The 18,785-nt window shown below is 36.2% G+C and overlaps 1 protein-coding gene across 1 annotated transcript in view; it reads right to left on the reverse strand.

The window, feature by feature from the left end:
* Positions 1-18,785, reverse strand: part of TFPI (tissue factor pathway inhibitor) — a 148,839-nt gene that overhangs the window by 97,179 nt on the left and 32,875 nt on the right. Inside the window, exon 4 of the mRNA XM_031554130.1 lies at positions 12,337-12,510. The gene's annotated coding sequence lies outside the window, so the exon portion shown is untranslated. The remainder of the gene's footprint in view (positions 1-12,336; positions 12,511-18,785) is intronic.

The following is an 18,785-nucleotide window of genomic DNA, read 5'->3' on the forward strand; positions in this document are numbered from 1 at the left end:
GGTTGGTGAGAAAAGACAAAGTTAAAATGCAAAAAAAGAAGGTCACCCATGCTTTTTAAACAAAACTAACTCCAGGCTTCCAAAGATTTCCTGAATCAAGGGCTGTTTCCCTGCACGAATCTTGCAACATAGATCTCAAAACCTTCAATTACAGAAGATGTTTCAGCCTGCTTAAGTTGCTTATACATATAATCTAAATTTGCACTACTGTTGTTTGTTACACAGATCTATTATTCTGGAGCAATAAAACACAGATATTAAAAAATATGCTACTTTCAGGGCACAAAACACAAAGTAATTTTGCATCTTGCAAATATCATTTCTGACCCAGAATTACTTTAATAAGTTTTGATTTGCCCTGCTTTGGGATCTACCAAGTACATACTTAAGTGACATAAAAAAAAAAAGATACAGAATATATCTTCAAATTTGTTTGCCTAGAGATCAGTATTCAAATACATCATTACAGTAATACCCCTGCTCATCTTTATGGCCCACCAATGGATTCCCTCTAGGAGGAACCTATTCTTTTTTCAACTGCAGAGCCCAGAACAGACACAGTATTCTGTATGTGGCCTCACCACATTTAGGGCTAAGCAAAGGGGAGGATCACCTCCCTCAACCTGCTGGCCATGTTCTTTTTAATGCACATCCATACCATCAGCTTTCCTGACCACAAGGGCATGCAAAGTTCTCTCATTTCACCATTTTGCATTATTAAATTCAGTTAGATTTACTTCTTAACTCAGAATGTCAAAGTTGTTTTTTCAAGTATCCTCTCCATAGATAAGCATAATATTTATCTGCATTCTAACGTTACATTTTCTGGATATTGAGAATATTCCCAACTGCAATCTTGTAATTAGAAATAGAGTTAAGTTATTGATCAATGACTAGACTGATAGCTAATTCTAATTCATTTTCTTAAAAATAGCCTTATCATTTAAAATGTTTCTTATCAAGGAACTAGTCAGCCTTTACACATCATAGCAATTAACCCCTCTTACATACATGCATATATTTATATATTTCTTTAGTTATCGATACATCGTGGCTTTGCAATTTGAGCAATGCTCATAGCACAGATATAGTTCTTTCAGAAAACATAAAGAAAAGAGCCTGCAGTATGGGTGAGTCTGAAGCAGTGGAATGGTATTTTATTTTAAAGTACTACTGACAAAGGGATGTAGGCACAGTTCAGCAGAAGTGTGACTTCAGAGCCAAAAAATTTTGCTGGGTGTAAGCCTACACCAGAAGCAGAAGATTTTAAAGAGTGCCTTAGGAGGACATAATATAGATTAAGTTCGTGAAAAAGTTAAATACAGTTTACTGAAATAAAGATCACTGGAGATCCCTCATAACAACAGCTTTTTCACCTAGTAAGACTATCTAAATCCTCAGTGTCAGCTAGATGAGTTCACCTGAAAGGGTAATATTAATTAATGAAATAGGTCTCCTATTGCTTAGGCTGTGACATACCATTCAGAATGATCTTCAAGAGTCCTGAGGAAAGACTTCTGACTCAGGCACAACAGGAAACATACTGCAGTGTTCTTTTGATCTAGACTGATTTGCAAGGATGAAGGCTTTTATCCTAAAAGAGCAAAGTCAAACCAGATACAAACCTACCCCCAGTCTTTTTTTGACACTGACTTGTTGCACAGCAGAGAGAAAGGGAAACTCCTGAATGCACCATAAAAGCACAAGTCAGTAGATCTTCTAAAGAGAAGAGTTCTAAGCAAAATAACAGTATTCTGTATCGATTTTCCTTCCAGCATCTACACATAGCAAATGATACTCCAAATTACAAAACAGTAAAATAAAAATATTTTTGTTTAGATGCTACAGTATAACCACAAAATGCAGTACAACCACCTTGCTAAAATACATAGGAGAAATAGTTTATTTCCAGAAGGCTGAAATATTCAGCCATCTCCTTCATACTCTAGGGAACTGTACAACAACCTTGAAGCAATGTTGATTAAAATAATGTCAAGGAGGCTATAGTGTCTTACCAGTTAATGCTGAGAGCAACACTGAGACTTCCTACGTTATGTAAAGATGTTTGAAAGATATTGAACTGCTTTATGTAAAAGCACTGCAGTTCTTGCTTGTATCCCTTTCCATGCAAAGCATACATAATTTTAGGCAGTCTACATAATACATGGAAATCAATATCCACATGAATAGGAATAATTAAGTATTGAAAAAGAAAACAAGTCTTTTACAGCTGAACTGCCACATGGGTAGCTATCCTGTCAGGTACTTCATCACCTATGACAGTGACATTGAGCTGTGTGGACACGTCTAACCGCACACCTTGCATGCACACAGCTATTTTCAACCTTTATTAGCAGCACAGACAGCAGATTGAAGTTAGGTATTACACTTACATTTTATTAGCTAGGTTGAAGCTTTGAGAGCTGCAAAAAAAGGGGAAGCTACACAGGAATCATATGAGAAAAATGAGCAAATGAAACTGTTTCATAGTTCATTTTCTTATGAATCACAACTTGCTGTTTTACTTTCAAGCTCCCATGGAACATTTGTCTTTTCTTTCCCGTTCCATTGTTGCTTTAAAAGCCACCAAGAAATGATATTTTGTACGTAGACAAAACTGGTCTGAGCTTTCTGTCCTTTGCATCCTCTGGGAAGATGAACCAAGCGAAGATTTTTGGAAAAACATGATCTGCAGACATTATGCAGCCCTGAGAGTAGAAAATTAAGCTACGTACAAGGATCCTCAAATGTTCACTTATTTGCTTACCTCCTTATTAATCAAAGGCAATAGTTTTTCTAATTTTATAACAGACAACCAGTTGGTTGCTATTTTAATATCTTTGGCTCAAGATCAATTTCAAAATTTTTATAGGTAATTAGAATAGAAAAAAATATAATTACATTTGAGTACATTCTAAATGATCGTACTAGGAAAAATCAAATGCTGCCCACATTTTCTTCTAACAGCAGCTAGTTGCCAGCTTTAATAGCACTAGAAATAAGTCTTTCAACATGCCTCAAAGCTAAGTCTGACACTATCCATATTCCTCAAATCCAGAAGCGCTGTAAAGTTATCATCCCTGTCATCTTCAAGCCTGTGGCTACAAATATTCTGAGAAACGATTCAATGTAGAAACATTGGAGATTAGAGTTCGACTAGTCAAAGGAACTGTAGGTAAAAACATACCAAATGCTGAAAGCTAACTGAAAAGAAATTTCCATTGTCAATTAAACACCAAATGTCAACTTAAACTCGGATAACAATTGTTATAAGCCAATAAGGTATGCAGTTGCTCAAGTATGTCATCTATGAAGGAGATCAGAAAGGGAAAAAAAACCCCTATTTTCTGCTGTAGTTTCCCATTCATTTTCCATCTCCCACTCAGTGTAGCACAATGAATGGTCTGTGCTCACTTTGTCCTTAGGAAGTTCAAGACAAGGAAGCTGAGATTTGAGCTGCACAATTTTTCCATTTAAATTTTCTTGGGAATGTTTAACTTGAGACATTTTTAACTAAGTGAATTCCTCACAGATAAAGCATTGAACTTATCCCTCACCGAAATATTTGAAGGATTTTATTTTAGTAAATTCATAGAGAGATACTAATTTATTTTGTACAATTGTTTGTCTCCTCTCCAGCACTCAGTACTTTATTAAACTCTCCCTTTTAATTTTTTTCCATTCCTCCTCCAAGCACATTTAAACATAATTAAAAAAAACTGGTTGGTCAGCTTTTCTTGCTGTCTCAGCATCTCTGGCCTATATTTCTTGGCAGAACTGCTTGAAAAGTAGCAAGAAAAACAAGTTTTTATCAGAAATCACGAGAGCACATAGCCTTTGATGCCATCTAAGAGGATTCAGGCAGAGGGCCAACAACTCTAACTTCCTTGCTACTCTTCACAGAGCACTCCTGCAGAGCTCAGACTCTGGTGTCCATAATCAGCGAGGGCTACAGAGCCTGGCAACCCAACAAGGGAGTCTCAGAGCTGTTGCAATTTCTTTCCCAACACTTACAAAATCTTGGAGCAGCCCAAGCGGTGCTCTGGCATGTTAAGTAAGCAGCCACAGGAATATTTGTTTAGAATTCCATAGCTCTCAGCAAAGCCTCGGGAGCTGGACTACAGTACCAACTCCCACAGTTTCCATCCAGCTCATTTCTAGCCATGACTTACAGATAGAAATCATTAACTACTTTATCAGATCCAGTCTTAAAGGAAAATTTTTGAAACCTATCTCTGGTATGGGGTTTGTTAAGTGTACAACACCACCTAAACTAAAGTCTTCAAACTGAGCCAGTTCAACAGTTTCAAAACCAATTTATTCCCTATTCTTTTCCACAAGATATAAAGATGTACTTTCGTTTTTTCTTCTATCACTGAACCCCTGGACCTTTTCAAATATTTTCTGCCTTCCAGTAAGTTTCAGGTTTCCCCCACCCCCCATCCTTTCCCTTCCTATTAATTTGTACTCCACACTGCCTTCGCCAGACACATACAAGATGCTTGAATGCCTTTTTTCTCTGAAACAAACTGCTGAAATAGAGACTGGCAAGGTATAACCGTTATCTAGAGGAAAGACTAAACCTCATAAGCACTAAGGACTTTGTTGTTACACGTGCATATATAAATAGTGATTTCCCTCTATTATTGGATATTTAGAAGTTTTTTTTACTGAACATAGGCAATTTAGGTAGAACAGATTCCTCTGAATACAAAACAGTCATAAACATAGCAGTGATCTTCATTAATTCAGTTTTATGGGTAAGCAACTACAGGAACAACTTAGCTGATATTTTCATAGTTTCTAGGAAGGCCTATCAGTTAACAAAAAGCTGTTCCTGCAGCAGCATACCAAGTTATGTCCTCTTATTTCTGCACTTTGCAATTCTTATTTCTATTTTAGTCTCTAAAGACCAAGAAAAAGCTTTCTACATTTTGCCTCGACAGCATTCAATGTAGACAAACATGTATCCTACATTTTAAAATCTTGCTGCCACTGAAAGTAATTATAAAGCTGCGATAGTATCTCATCTCCTCTCATCTTTAAGGTGACATATCAGCTAAATTCCACAAATTCAAGAATGAAGTCTGAAAATGACAGTTAACCTGAGGTAGATCATAACTTTCAGTACAAAAAAAAAAATTGCAGAGCTTGCCATAACAGCAGTATTTGAAGAGCACAAATTTGCAGTTTGTTTTCATTTAGAAACCAGGATGAATCCCAGATAGCTTTACCAAACCAAGTATGTGTATTGGAATTACATTCACAACGACAATTAGAAAGTATTCACAGGTTCCCTATAACCTTCATATTTGAAAGGGAAGCTGCTCACATTAAATGAGTTCTGAAAGGGCAAACGTTAATCTCATTTCACCTACTGTTTCACTCAGGAAGTTATTTCTATTTGGCAGCTGGCAGTGCACAACAAATATAGATGACTAATGGTGAAGGTCATTTGCTGAATATTCTTTCTTTCTGAAAGAGATGCTTATTTCTCATCTGTATAAAATTAGAAAACTTGGAATAGCAAACAATTTCAGGACACACTGGATTACTTTTTGATTATGATTATTTAAAAGGTTCTTTACAATTACAGGTCAAAATACCATCACAAGGATGATTCTTCTTTAATTGAAACTGCTATGACTGAAACATTTCCAAGTCGCTCTTTGCAGTTGCTAGATACATAATCTCCAAGACAAAAATCTTTTCTTCCTCAAGTGCGAGACTGACAGAGCACTTCAGAACTCCAAACTGGCGTGGAGGCTAAACTTCTGTTTGCACATGCAGAGCAATCCAGAAAAGCCCTATGGCATGGGATTGCAACATTACTGAGCATCTAGATTTATTCATTGTCCTAGTGATTCATTTATTCCTTAACTGTTACAGACCTATGGTTGTCTTGGAACAGTCATAAAGCTGCTCTTGCCTAGCTGCATGCAGATATTTTCTATGTGGATGCAATCCCTACCCTGAGTAGGGCTGCAACTGTTTATCTCCTTTGACTCAGCCAGTGAAGACAGAGGAAAAAAATAACAAAGCAAACATCAAACAGTTATGATGAAAGCAATGTGGTTTTCCACTTGTATCAGTAGACTAGTAACAAATTTTGTTCCTACAGAAACAAGTTAAACAGAAGGGACCTGTGGGTTTACTTAGACTCAAGTTACAGCTACAAACATTGTTCTTCCCTCTGAAAAGACTGCACTGCAGTGAGCTGATTCTTACATACAAAAATGATCATAGCTTGCTTCTGCACAGCCATTCGAGTAGTAACATCCCACAGGAATCAAAGATTAATTACATACCTTAGAAGAAAGGGGATTTCCAAATAAAGACTGCTGTGATTTACCAGTGAACAATTGCTGGGGACACTCATCCCATATTACTGTGATATTACTGCAAAGCAAAGCCTCTTTTAAGGTTGTGTAATGCCTTTCATTTTCCCAACCAGTGGCCTAAAACAGCTAGATGCAAAAACCAGCTTCCCAACCAGTAGATGCAAACAAATCAAGGCTACAAGTTATTTGCACACTACCCTGTTGTGGTTCATTCAAAAATTAACATTTTAATACATAGATAGAATTATACCATTGAGAACGCATTCCCTAGCACATTTACCTTTTCCTTTAACAGTGTAATGTTAGTAACATTCCTAAGATGAAATTTTTTATTTTGAGAAGTGATTGACATTTAAACATTATTTATCTGCATTATTTATTGTATAATACGCAGAAAAAAAAAATTAAGTCTAGTGGATGACCATAGGCTACCTCTATAGAGCTCTGATCAGAGAAAAGAAAGGCAGTCAAAAACAAAAGCAGACTTTAAAGTAACCACATTTGTTTTGTTTTATTTTGTATTTGTTTTAATATATCCAAAATATTCAAGTACAATTTTCTCTCTTTAATCAAACCACTCTGTAATTAACAACTAAATTTAACTTGCAATACACTTTTTTTTGCTCTGCTATATTGATGGCTTTCTAATCTACTCCACAGAGCAGAATGGGTCTCCAGGGAAAAAAGGAGTCAAGTAATAACAGCAGTAAGAGAAGGAAAATAATTAAGAAGTGTGAAAGATGTATAGAGCTATCCATAGAAAGGGTATTTGACAAGATCAATCAATCAAATCAATTCATTTACTGAAAGTAAGAAGGACTTAGAAAGAGAGCTGGACTGGTTGGACTGACAGACTGAGGCCAGTGGCATGAAATTTAACAAGACCAAGTATCTGGTCCCACAATTCGGTCACAACAACTACATGCAACATTACAGGTTTGGGACAGTGGCTAGCAGACTGTGCAGAGCAAGACAACCGGGGGATGTCGGTTGATGCTTGTAGTAGACTATAGCAGAACTTTCAAGAACAGGGTTCGTTGTAAGTAATTCTTAACAGCAAATGCATTTTTGAAGTGTTTCAATGTGTTATCCTCAGTATACACTAGCTATTCATTTTAATAATTTTCTCTTCAACACCAGTGACAACTGAATTACTAAAATTTAAAGACAAACTATACATCAACACATAGCTCAAGACTGCCAAAGATCGCGTAGAAATTTACAGTATTGGTATTAAATTATCTATGCAGCTTTTCCAGTGAAAATGCTTAATCTTTATTTTATGGTCTCAATTTTGATTTTCTGAATAGTATCACAGATGCGACTTGCACAACTGATAAAGGAATAATGGAGAGATTATAATAAGGGTTACAAGAAAAGAAATAGAGTATGTAAGACAGAAAGTTGATTCACATTCACAGCCTTACCTGGAACTTGTTTTTGACCTCATTTTCTTGGTATCTAATTCTTTATCATTATTATGCTGCATCAGCAACTTAAATTTATCATTGTCAGATTTTGAATAGCATCTAGAATGCAATTATGTGCCTTATGATACGTTAACAGCAACAAGGGCATTCATTTGATATTCTGAACTGACCCTTTGGGGGATAGTACAAGGACAGGGCCTTATGAGAAAAAAAAATTAGAGTGCCTCACTTGTTCTAAACTAAACCACAAAAAGTGCAAGTTCTCATTAAATCTCTTGAAATTATACACATGGATCCTCACTAATGCATAATCATATGTAATGAACAATCTTATGCTGTGTAGCTCCATCTCTATACAGTGTTTATCAAATACTATTTTATGCTTCTTATGCCCATCCATTTCTTTCTATAAGAAAAGCCATAGAAAACAACATTTCCCTAGCTTCAGGAAATCTCATGGGTAGCAAACCCTTAGCAATATGTAAGAAAAATCAAGTCTAGTCTGCCATCTCAATTTTAAACACTATGCCAAAACTTTTTTCTAATGCCCAGTATCAGATGGTCAACCTTCTCACGCAGTTCAAATTTTTTCATACAGCCTTAAAAGTAAGTTGCATTATGTTATGTTTAATTACAGCTACCTAGCATTAGAAATGATAAAGCAGCACAGTTCTACGGAGGAATTTCTTCGAGTGGTTCTGATATGGCTTCTAACAAAGTTCATTTGACTGGATCTATTTAACAGCATGATTAAATGGAGTAATCGGGATACTGCCACAAATCAGCTCTAACACCACACAGCATGACTGCCAATAAAGCTGACTAAATACTCACTCTGGTGAACGGTATTTCGGGAAGGGAGGCACAACTTTTTTCTTAATTACAACACTACATGTTAGATGCATCTAAGTGCTACCAAAAAAAGCATGTCTACTCTGTCATCATATCTAAGCACGTTACTGGCAGACCAGCTTAGCTGATATCCTTGCATCGATGTTATAAATCTATCACGATTTTTTTCCCTGGCTATAAAAATTCCAGTTTAGGATAAACTAAGTCTCCTTTTATCAAATGGTACCCCATTTGTGGAAATAAGAATTGAGGAGAATCACAGAACAAGATAAATGAAAAGAATATATCCAAAACAAATTCCTAAGGCATACACAAGATTCCCAACAGAATCTCAAACTTGTAATTTCTCCAATCTCAGACAGTTATAAAAGCCATCATTTACGCAAATCATCTTTTGAGAATTTTTTTGCTGTTTACCATTTCTTTGGCATTTAATCTTTGCAACCCACAAAAAGTCATTACTCATTATTTGTATTATACTGCTGCATTCCCTTCACCTGCCTTTATTGATATAGAACATCAGAAGTCAGAGCTATGTCAAAATCTGTGTGCCAACCACGGAACAAATAGAAAGGTTTTACATTCTTTAGGGTATTTTAATTATATCTACTGTCAGAATCCATCTTTCATACAAATTTATGAGCACATTCTTTGTAATAGTTTTATTATATATACATAGTCTCTGCAGGAACTGTTATTATGAGCTGTTCTAGTCAGATAACATGACAAGTGTCATTCTTTCAGCATACCCTATTTACCTACCAATAATTTTTCACAAGAAAATCACTGGTTCCTTTTCATCACAATATTAACATTTAGTATTTGTTTGGATTAATGACTTGCAAGTTATTTTTTTTTAAATGTGAGATTATGTTATTATTTGTGGAGCTCTTCACAGTGATGGCAGAGGAGAGTGCTTAAGCACAAGTCAGTCATACTTTTTTTTTTTTTTAAGTTTTGTTGGTTTTTTTTTGTGCAACCAATTCACTGAAAGACTCCAAATGGATGCTGCCAAATTGCACTTGCTCCAAAGTTATCTAAAACTGAGACTGAAACTCCTCCAGCCATACTACAGATGTGCAAGCTTCATCCTCTCTGGGCTAGACATCAATAACAGTATCCTTAGAATGTTCATTCGGTTATTTCAGTCAAAATGAACTGGCAAAGACCTGCTGTTTACTGGATTTGAACTAGTTTCTTTTGCCTCTAGTACATAGTTACACAAAGAGTTTCATCTGACAGACCTGAGCGGTTAGCAAATCTTGCAAAGGGGACCAAGTGTTACAGCAGGACTGGGTCCTATTCTTCCTCTAAGTTATCAGTAGAACACATATGCTCACAGAGCAAATAGATTTAGCCTACAAAAGAATTATAGAGAAGTAAAACACTATGATAAATATACACACAGCAGCATGCAGCTCCAGAGGGACAGAAGGAGATTAGCAGTCATTTTATTCTCAATATGGGAAAACATTAGTATGCTGAGGTATATTGACTGTATTGAACACAGAGTTGAATTTTAAACACATCAGATGGAATTGTCAAGCCTACCAATAAAACATTTCAATCCTTTCAGATGAAGGAAGTGGAGTTGTAAAATTACAGATAGTTAAGTCTAAATTATTCAAATTTAAATGCATTTTGCAAGGATTGACTGCATTTCTTTTCCCTGGACAATCTCAGCTTCTGTCAATTCAACTTGCATTCCAAATGCACCTTCATGTAAAATATATAGAGTATGGAGTATGCATTCTTAAGTAACCTAAGTTTTGTGAAGGTTGTCTACATTAGTCATAAGCTGTCCCAAAGCACTGAATTCAATGGAATTTTTCTCCCTGATTTTTAACTACCACATTACTAAAATGGAACATTTGAGATGGAGTAGTCAGATTTTAAAAGTGATTTCTGCCACCATTTTGCACTTCGGCTCAATGCAACCTTCCAAATATTCCACACGCAATACCTGTAATATTTTTCTGAACTGAAAAGTTTAACTTAATTGAGGTTAAGTTGTATATGTTTGTCAAGACAGTAATTAGACCTTTCAAACCCAACTGTGACTGTTTAATGGAAATAAGCTGTTCATTCATTTTACCACACGCATTCAACATTCTGCACAAGATGACATCAGAAGTGTTATGACCAAAAAATATTTGAATACATGAGGGCAACCAAAACCAATTCCATTAGTAATTTTAACTATTTTAAGAGCAGATTCGACTCTGCATGAGAATTAAATTTTAAGTCATGTGCCATTCATCACTGTTCATTTCCCACATTCCCCTCTCCATTTACGTCTATGCTGATTAAAATGAATATTGGGTGAAATTACTGTACCTAAACAGGAGTTCAACCATCTAGCTGCACCAAACAACATTGTCATTTGTCACATTTATAAAGTCACATTTTACAAGCTACAATAAAAATAAAAAAGCAAAGATGATTGAATGAATATATAAATCAATGTTAAATGATCCACTTTTCTTCTATTTTTTCAAATAAATATTAGTGACAGCTGCACCTAAAAAGATAAAAAAGATGCAGCTGTGCTTTCCATTGTGATAAAGGAATTTGAAAATACATTTCAATATTCAAAAAAAAAAACCACAACATTTTTTTTGGCTTGTCTGTGGCTTCATTTCAATCAACATAAATACATCAACTGAAATTTTTCAAATGCATAAAATGGCAATCCAAACCATGACCACGTCTCTTCAATAGACTTTTATAAGCCCTGTCTTACCAGAGAGAAAGATCCCTCACTTTCTAATTCCACCCAATTCCACTGCTTTTTGGCAGTACACACATTTCTAAACAGCTTTTTCAAGGATAAAGCACAGGAAGAGTAGAACTTAATTCAAAGTTTGACAAACACCTTCAGAACTCACTGTGAATTGAAACCACTGCTATCAAACAAGCCGCGCATGTTACTTTCTGCAAAACAAGGTCCCATATCCCTCTAGTTTAATGGTTTTGTTGCCCTGTTTTGTATCTTTAAAAAAAAAAAACTCTAAGTATCAGATTGTTACTTACATAGATTAACTACAGTGCATATTTTATGAGGGCTACTCCAAAAGTAATGCATGCTATTGTAATTTCATTGGACCACAGCAATGGAGGTGGATGTTAGCAGTATGGTAATTGAGGTTGAACCTTCCCACCAATTCCCATATTAGATTTTGTTTCCATGCAAAAGATGGCAGCAGAGAGGGAGTCAGACAAAATGGCTTCTGACATGTAAGTGCATATGAAGCAAAGGTACACCATTGAATTCCTCCATGCAGTAAAAATGGCACCCACTGACATTCGCTGAACATTTATGGAGACCAAACAATGGATATGAGCAAAGTGAGGGGTGAGTGGAGCATTTCAGCAGCAGTGACAGTGGGTCATCTGCTCTAGTGTAGGTTATTACAAGTGCAGCCGGCAGGTTCTTGCTCATGGCTAGTGAAGAAGCATAGCTAATGTTGGAGACTGTTGCAAAAGAGTGTTTTGCAGTTGAGAACTTGGTCTATTAAGTAGTGTTATTGTGCTCTTCGTATCTGTTCCATGAAATAGCGAGGCATTACTTTTTAAGTAACCTTTCCGGATAATGGCACTAGACAATTGCTCTTCACTGAACGCAGCCCAGGCAACCACAAGCTTGAACATGCATCACTTAAGGTTATACCCCATTCTCACAGCAGAATTTATTAGATAGGTTTAAGACTTACCTGATTTGAAAGACTTCAGCAGCGTTAAACACTTCCTTGAGTCATGTTCTCAGTTACACAGGTAAATCATTTCCATACATCAACATCAGGCAGGCTCTAATTAAAGCAGTTATCCAGTCTAGCCATATAGAAACTGCTCAGTAGCTGACATTTCACATCTTTCAAATTATATTCCTAAAACGAAAACAGAAATGATCACTGAAAAACATTCCATTTTCAGGGTAGGCTCAATATAGAACAGACATTTACATCGCTTTTCATCTCTGACATTTCAGGACATTATTCTTGTGCCACACTAGCAGCAGCAGTTACAATCAACACATCTTGCCAACATATGGAATGTCAACTTCAAGTCTAAAATTATTCTCTTGTTCATCTTCAACTCTACTTTACTTTACCAAGTTAGGTTTTAGTAATTTACGGCCATAATACATTTGAAATCAAAAGCTTTTGATGTAAATTAAAAAGGTTATTTTGTTTTCAGTATCTTTAGTTAATCTGTAGAGAACAGAGAAATGTTAAAAGTATTTCAATTTAAAAGCAGAGTTCCCTCTAAAGCTTTCCCTTTTGGAGTGGGCTTGAACAGAATGAGAACAAGTGCTGAATTTTCAGATTTTAAGTTTTACAAGATAATCTGCTTAGCATCATCTGTGATTCAAAGTAGCTAAGAGAATTTTTCCTTCCACTAATACCAATACTCTCAGTGTTATATGCTGAGAAATGACAATGCTTCATGTCCAGTAACTTAACTTACTGGTTATCATACTGTTAAAGCTGCCTTTGCTATCACCTATAAAAATACATAAAATCACTGGGACATACTTCAGTAAGAGATTATAAATGCCCAAAGAAAAAGCTAAAGCAACTATTTTTCTCTGCCAATCAAATCATTTCAAACTTGAGCAGTGGAAAACCACAGCAAAGTAAAAGTGGGGATAAATTAAGAGTACTGTATCTGTTATCCAAACCAAAATAAACATAACCAACAATATGTAACGCATTAAGTATGAAATTATTCTTAAACATGAAATAAATTAAATAGTGTTTTCTACTTTGACAGCAGCAGTGACTTGCCAAAACAGATCAGCTTTTACTGTGCCATCTATAACAAACATCAACCTGCTGGCAAATACCTTCCGTTTTTCCTTTTCTGAGCCACTATTGTCAAATAAGATCTTTCCTCACAGTTTATTGATGATTTTAAGTCCTTCTTAGGACTGAGAATTAAGTTTTTTTTTTGTTTTTTGTTTTTTTGTTGCTTTTATGTATTTATATATCTTTCCCCCCCAGTCAATAGACAGACTATTTTAAAAATCACTTCGGTAAGTACATGTATCAGAACTGCAAGGATAGCTTAGTGTTTTGAACAGAATAATCCACAGCAACTATGTGAATTGAAACTTGCATTCGTTTAGCTTCTCATTAACTTATTTATCATTTACATTATAGAATTAGTGCTATCTTTTTTGCACTGCTCCCAGAAGTGGAAACAATCTGAATAATCAGTCTTGAGGCAAGAGAGAGAAATTAATATCTTCCTTAAACACAAAATTATGCATTGTTTAATAGCTTTTTCCCTTTAAAAAAAAAAAAGAATAAAGGAGTAAAGAAATGAATACTATTCATTTAAGCCTTTTATATCTTAACAGATTTTTATGCTGTCATTTTATAAATTATTTCATTTTTAGTGCACTTCAGTTTTATTACCTAACACAGCAATGCCCCAAAACATGACTGCGAGGGTGTAAAAAACACCATTTTACAGAGATAAGAAAAGATACCACCCAGACCTATACTGTTTGCTAGGTTTCATCGTTTCTTTGACCAAATTAGTTACAATGTCACTGATTTTCTTCTGTTTCTAATTTCTTTCTGAATTTTCTTTTACTGCTTGAGGGTAGACAGATCACCTGCATTTCAAATCATGAAGTGATATCATTGCATGCCATCAGCTAAACAACGCAACATTTTTCCTTTATATTAATAATCAACAACCCATGTGCTTAATGTCTCCACAGATTAATAAGGCAAGTATTTTACATGCAGAAGCAAATATGACAGCCAATTAGTTATTTTGTGTCGTGGTGGGTTGTTTTTTCTTTGTTGTTGTTTTTTACTATATTTACTATCTTCCACTGAAGTCATATCCCTTTTCTCCTGCCTCTATTGGATTCAGTTTGGAGACGCCAAGGAGCTGCAGTATTTCCTGATGCTGATTGATGGAAATGCTCAGCACCACAGCCAGATGTCTATTAATCTTCTAGTTTTCCCAACTGCAAATTTTTATGGTATTCATTTTTGCACTGCTTATTCCTATTCATAGTTTAATGATCTATTTCCTTTATTTCCTAGCACTAAGGTTCAATAAGCTCATCTTCTCTTGACTCACTATTTTTATTTATTTATTTATTTATTTTACAGATTTTCCTACATTCTTACTAAATACTACTTATAGTTTCAATAGAAGATACTTTAACATCTAGATCTATAAATAACAGCAGGAACAAATGCATTTTAAAGGTGGCCCAACACAACCTGGTCCAACAAACTGAAAAACTCAGTTTCTTCTCCAAGTGGGCTGCTCAGCCCCCAGGACCATCTTCTGTTCTCTCACAGCTGGAAAACAAATGCAAGCTCCCTCAAGGGTTGCTGAACCTGATTTGCCCCTCCAAATAATCTACAACTTCTGGTAAAGCATCTCTCGACCAAGGAAAACCCGCAGTGCAGCTTTCGTACACTCCAAGTACTTCCTCTAATTAATTAGCATGGAACCAGTCTTTCCACATACATTCCCATTTGACATTAAAAGAGCACAAATCTGTAGAATTCTTAGAGTTGGAAGGGACCTTTAAAAAGGCCATCTAGTCTAGCTGCCCCACAATAAACAGGGACACCACAGCGAGATCAAGTTGCCCAGGGCCTCATCCAAGCTGGCGGGGCAAGCCCCCAGGGACAGGGCAACAACCACATCTCTGGGTAACCTGTTCCAGTGTCTCACCACTCTCACCGTATAAGAGTTTTCTTTATATCCAACTTAAATCTACATTCTTTAAGCTTGATAAGATATTGTAAATCTATCACAGTCTGGCTCAGGTAGACAAGTAGGATGAAAGACATGTTGAAATTACTGAATCTTAGCAGCCCCTACCTGGTCTCAACTTTATTAATTATATTTATGATCTTAAGTCCACACAAGCTACTGAGAGTAAGTGCTATACCTAAGATGACCCTATCCTTAAAGACTTGCAGTCTAACCTGACATGGCATATACCGTGAGTTCTTTCATTCCTCTTATTTATTTATAAAGAGACTGAGTGGAAAAGCAACAGATGAAAATTTGAGGTAGATTTCTGAAACCAAGAGAAAAACACAAGGTAAAAAACTACCAGATAAAAGGAGTGTTACCTTATCTTTTCAATGGACAAAAGACAACAAACAATTCAGATGTGAAGAGATGCAGGAAAGAACAGATAAAAGTAGCAATAGATTATGTTTCATCAAAAGCATGCCAACTTTAACTCTGCTCTCAATTCATGCTCCAACTCATCCTACACCTCCAGTGATCGTCATAGGGTACGTCTAGAAGACAGTCTTCCCGTGTGTAATATCTTCCTCTGTGCCATCGATCCTTTCCAGGAGAGATGTAGTAACATATTGGTTTATTCCAGTACTAAACAAGTTAAGCTAGCAGTGAAAATATCGCCTTAGAATATTCAACATTTCCCAAGGACCTTATTATAAAGATGATAAAGGAGGAAGCATTAGAAAATGGCATAAGCAGTTTTAAAGATTAGGGAATCATACAGATGAATGCTGAAATGGATTTAGTGAGGCATGAAACCACCAGCTCCAAATGGGAACATTTTGGACACATCGTGTTCAGAAAGCATCAAATTGGAAGTGGGTGAGAATAGAGCAGTTGACAGGCAGCAGCACTTTCAAAGTTTAAATCCAATTTTTCCCCACATGAAGCAATACTGAACTAGAAGTAAAATTAAGCCATGGTAGAATGAGGTTGTATGTAAAGGAACATTAGAGCTAGTGCATTTAAACAAATTGTTTTATTAAAAAGCTAAGTAATGCAAAATAAAGAAGTTAAACAAACCCAACACATCTGAAGAATATAATTAACCTTGTTACAACCGTTACCATAATAAAAACTAATTATGAAAGACCCAGATACTTTAGTCTCTGCACTTGCTTTGAGGCTCTGTATTAATATCTGATGCATAGTAATGATGTAGTGCTAAAACTAAGGTTCAGAAGCGATACAATCATTTTCATTCTCAAGCAAATCCAGCTAAGCAAATGCTCGAAGCATTATAAATTATTATTCAAGTATTTTCCTTACTAAAAAATATTCCAGATATTACTGTATTTTAATAGCAGATTCATGGGTCCATACACAGAATCTAATACAAGATTAATTTACCAAATACTCCAATTCTGCTGTGTTTGTTTAGTTGGACAGCAAAGCACACTCCACACCAAAAATGCCCTTTCTAGACAATGCTATTGTACCAGAACACAATGAACTATTTCCTCCCCGAACAATTTTCTTACCTACCTATTCCTTTCCCCTAGCTCTCCCAGCTGTCAACAGCCTTCAATCCTGAGGATATGACCACATTGGTACTGATCTTCCCTGACACAGGACTGTTCTTCTAATACCTAAACTGAAAGAAATAGTATTTCACCTTACTTCCCAGAACTCAAATCCAGTAATTGTCTGTACTGGAAACGCAAAGTCACAACTTGAACCAATGATGGAGCACCAGCTGAGAAGGCAGGGCCACCCAGGGGAACTCAGGTGCATACAATGCACTGAGCAACCAGAAGGGCTGGAGCCAGAATCCACTCCTTCCCTGATCTCAACTAAGGGCTGGCAGTGGAGAAGTATCTTCTGGCAACCTCTGCCTACTGAAGAGACCGTAAGAGCCTTCCTATGGTAAGCAGATCCTTTCCCTGTCTCTGCACCTACTGCTACTACATCTGAGCAGACTATCCTTAAGGTACCTTGCTACTCCTTCCATCTCGTAACACTGTTCTAAATCAGAACTTCCTTAACAGGCCCAAACAACGCCTGGAAACAGTCAATTGTGCATCATTCCTTGGACATCATCTTGCACAAAATGCAAGAGTACAATTAGATCCTCAGCTAAATAAGATGCCCTATCTCCAATTACATAACTGTATTGTAAACTGTCTTTTCACTGTCTAAGCATCTAAAGGCACTGCTATTATCTAAGTTAACCAAAGGCACTGCATTACATTTCCATAGTTAGCCTGACTGCAGAAATTTCAGGTTACAAAGAATATGTTCCCAGAGCTATTCTTTTCCTTAACATACACCACACTGCCCAAAGATGTCTTACACCCAGAGGACCACTGTCAGTACTGTTTCTTGGAAATAAGGAGCTGGCTTCAGGTTATTCGGATTCCAAGTTATGCTAGGAAGCAATCCACTGGGAAATGACTCGAGTTCTTAGGTGAGCTGAATAGTTCTTGCAATACCTTTCTTTTCATCTTTGGCTAAGTAAAACTGCAAGTCCTGAGTACACATGCTCAGTGTGGCAGCAACATCAGAAATACACAAAGGAGGGCTTCTGAATCATGCTGTACATTGTTTACTTGTTGTAGCCTGCTGTTTTACTACCAAAGCACTCATTTCAAGAGCAATTTGTTGTTCCTTGTGCCCTAGTGGTTAGCACTGATCTAATTGAGGACTTATCTACACAGACAAAAACAAGAAATATGTATGATGTAGGCTTCTTTCTTTCAGAACTTAGTAAAGCTGCTGCATCTGTCTTACTCTATTTACGAGTATAAAGCTGCTTTTTACATAACTCTGGATGAGAAAGCTGAGTAATTGGAATAGGTTTTACTTCATATTTTAGATACTACTTCAGTATTTTAAAGCATGTAGCGAATAACATTTAAATAAGGATAGCTTATGGAATGGCTACAATTTGTAGTGAAACTTGAAGTTGTCCTCTGCAGCTGAACTGGAAGCTATGAGATCCAATGTAGAATCCAAACAGCCTGAAGTAGCAGACATGTATATAGCACAGGACACTGAAATTTAATAAATTCAACAGTTGTCGAAAAAAGTACTTTGGAAATAGAGCAGAATCTGAGGAGGAGGGCTGAAATTAGTTGTGAGAAACAAATATAAGAAGAGCTCTTTCACACAAATTTTAAGTACTTGCTCTCTTGCACTATTTTTAGAAGAGGTAAAGATTACAAGATTAACATCACATTGAAGTGAGTAATTATACAGTCTACATCCAGACAGTGTCTGTTCTTAACAGCACTTGTGCTGATTAACTGGTACAAGAAAATGAAACTGAGCATCAGTATTCCTCAGCCAGGTTCCATAAAATTGGCAGGGAAAAGGACAGGCAGTTGAGCTGATTGATCACAATCAAATTTGATCAGAGGCAATCCTG

Source organism: Meleagris gallopavo, chromosome 7, assembly GCF_000146605.3.
Source record: "Meleagris gallopavo isolate NT-WF06-2002-E0010 breed Aviagen turkey brand Nicholas breeding stock chromosome 7, Turkey_5.1, whole genome shotgun sequence".
NCBI classification, from domain to species: domain Eukaryota; kingdom Metazoa; phylum Chordata; class Aves; order Galliformes; family Phasianidae; genus Meleagris; species Meleagris gallopavo.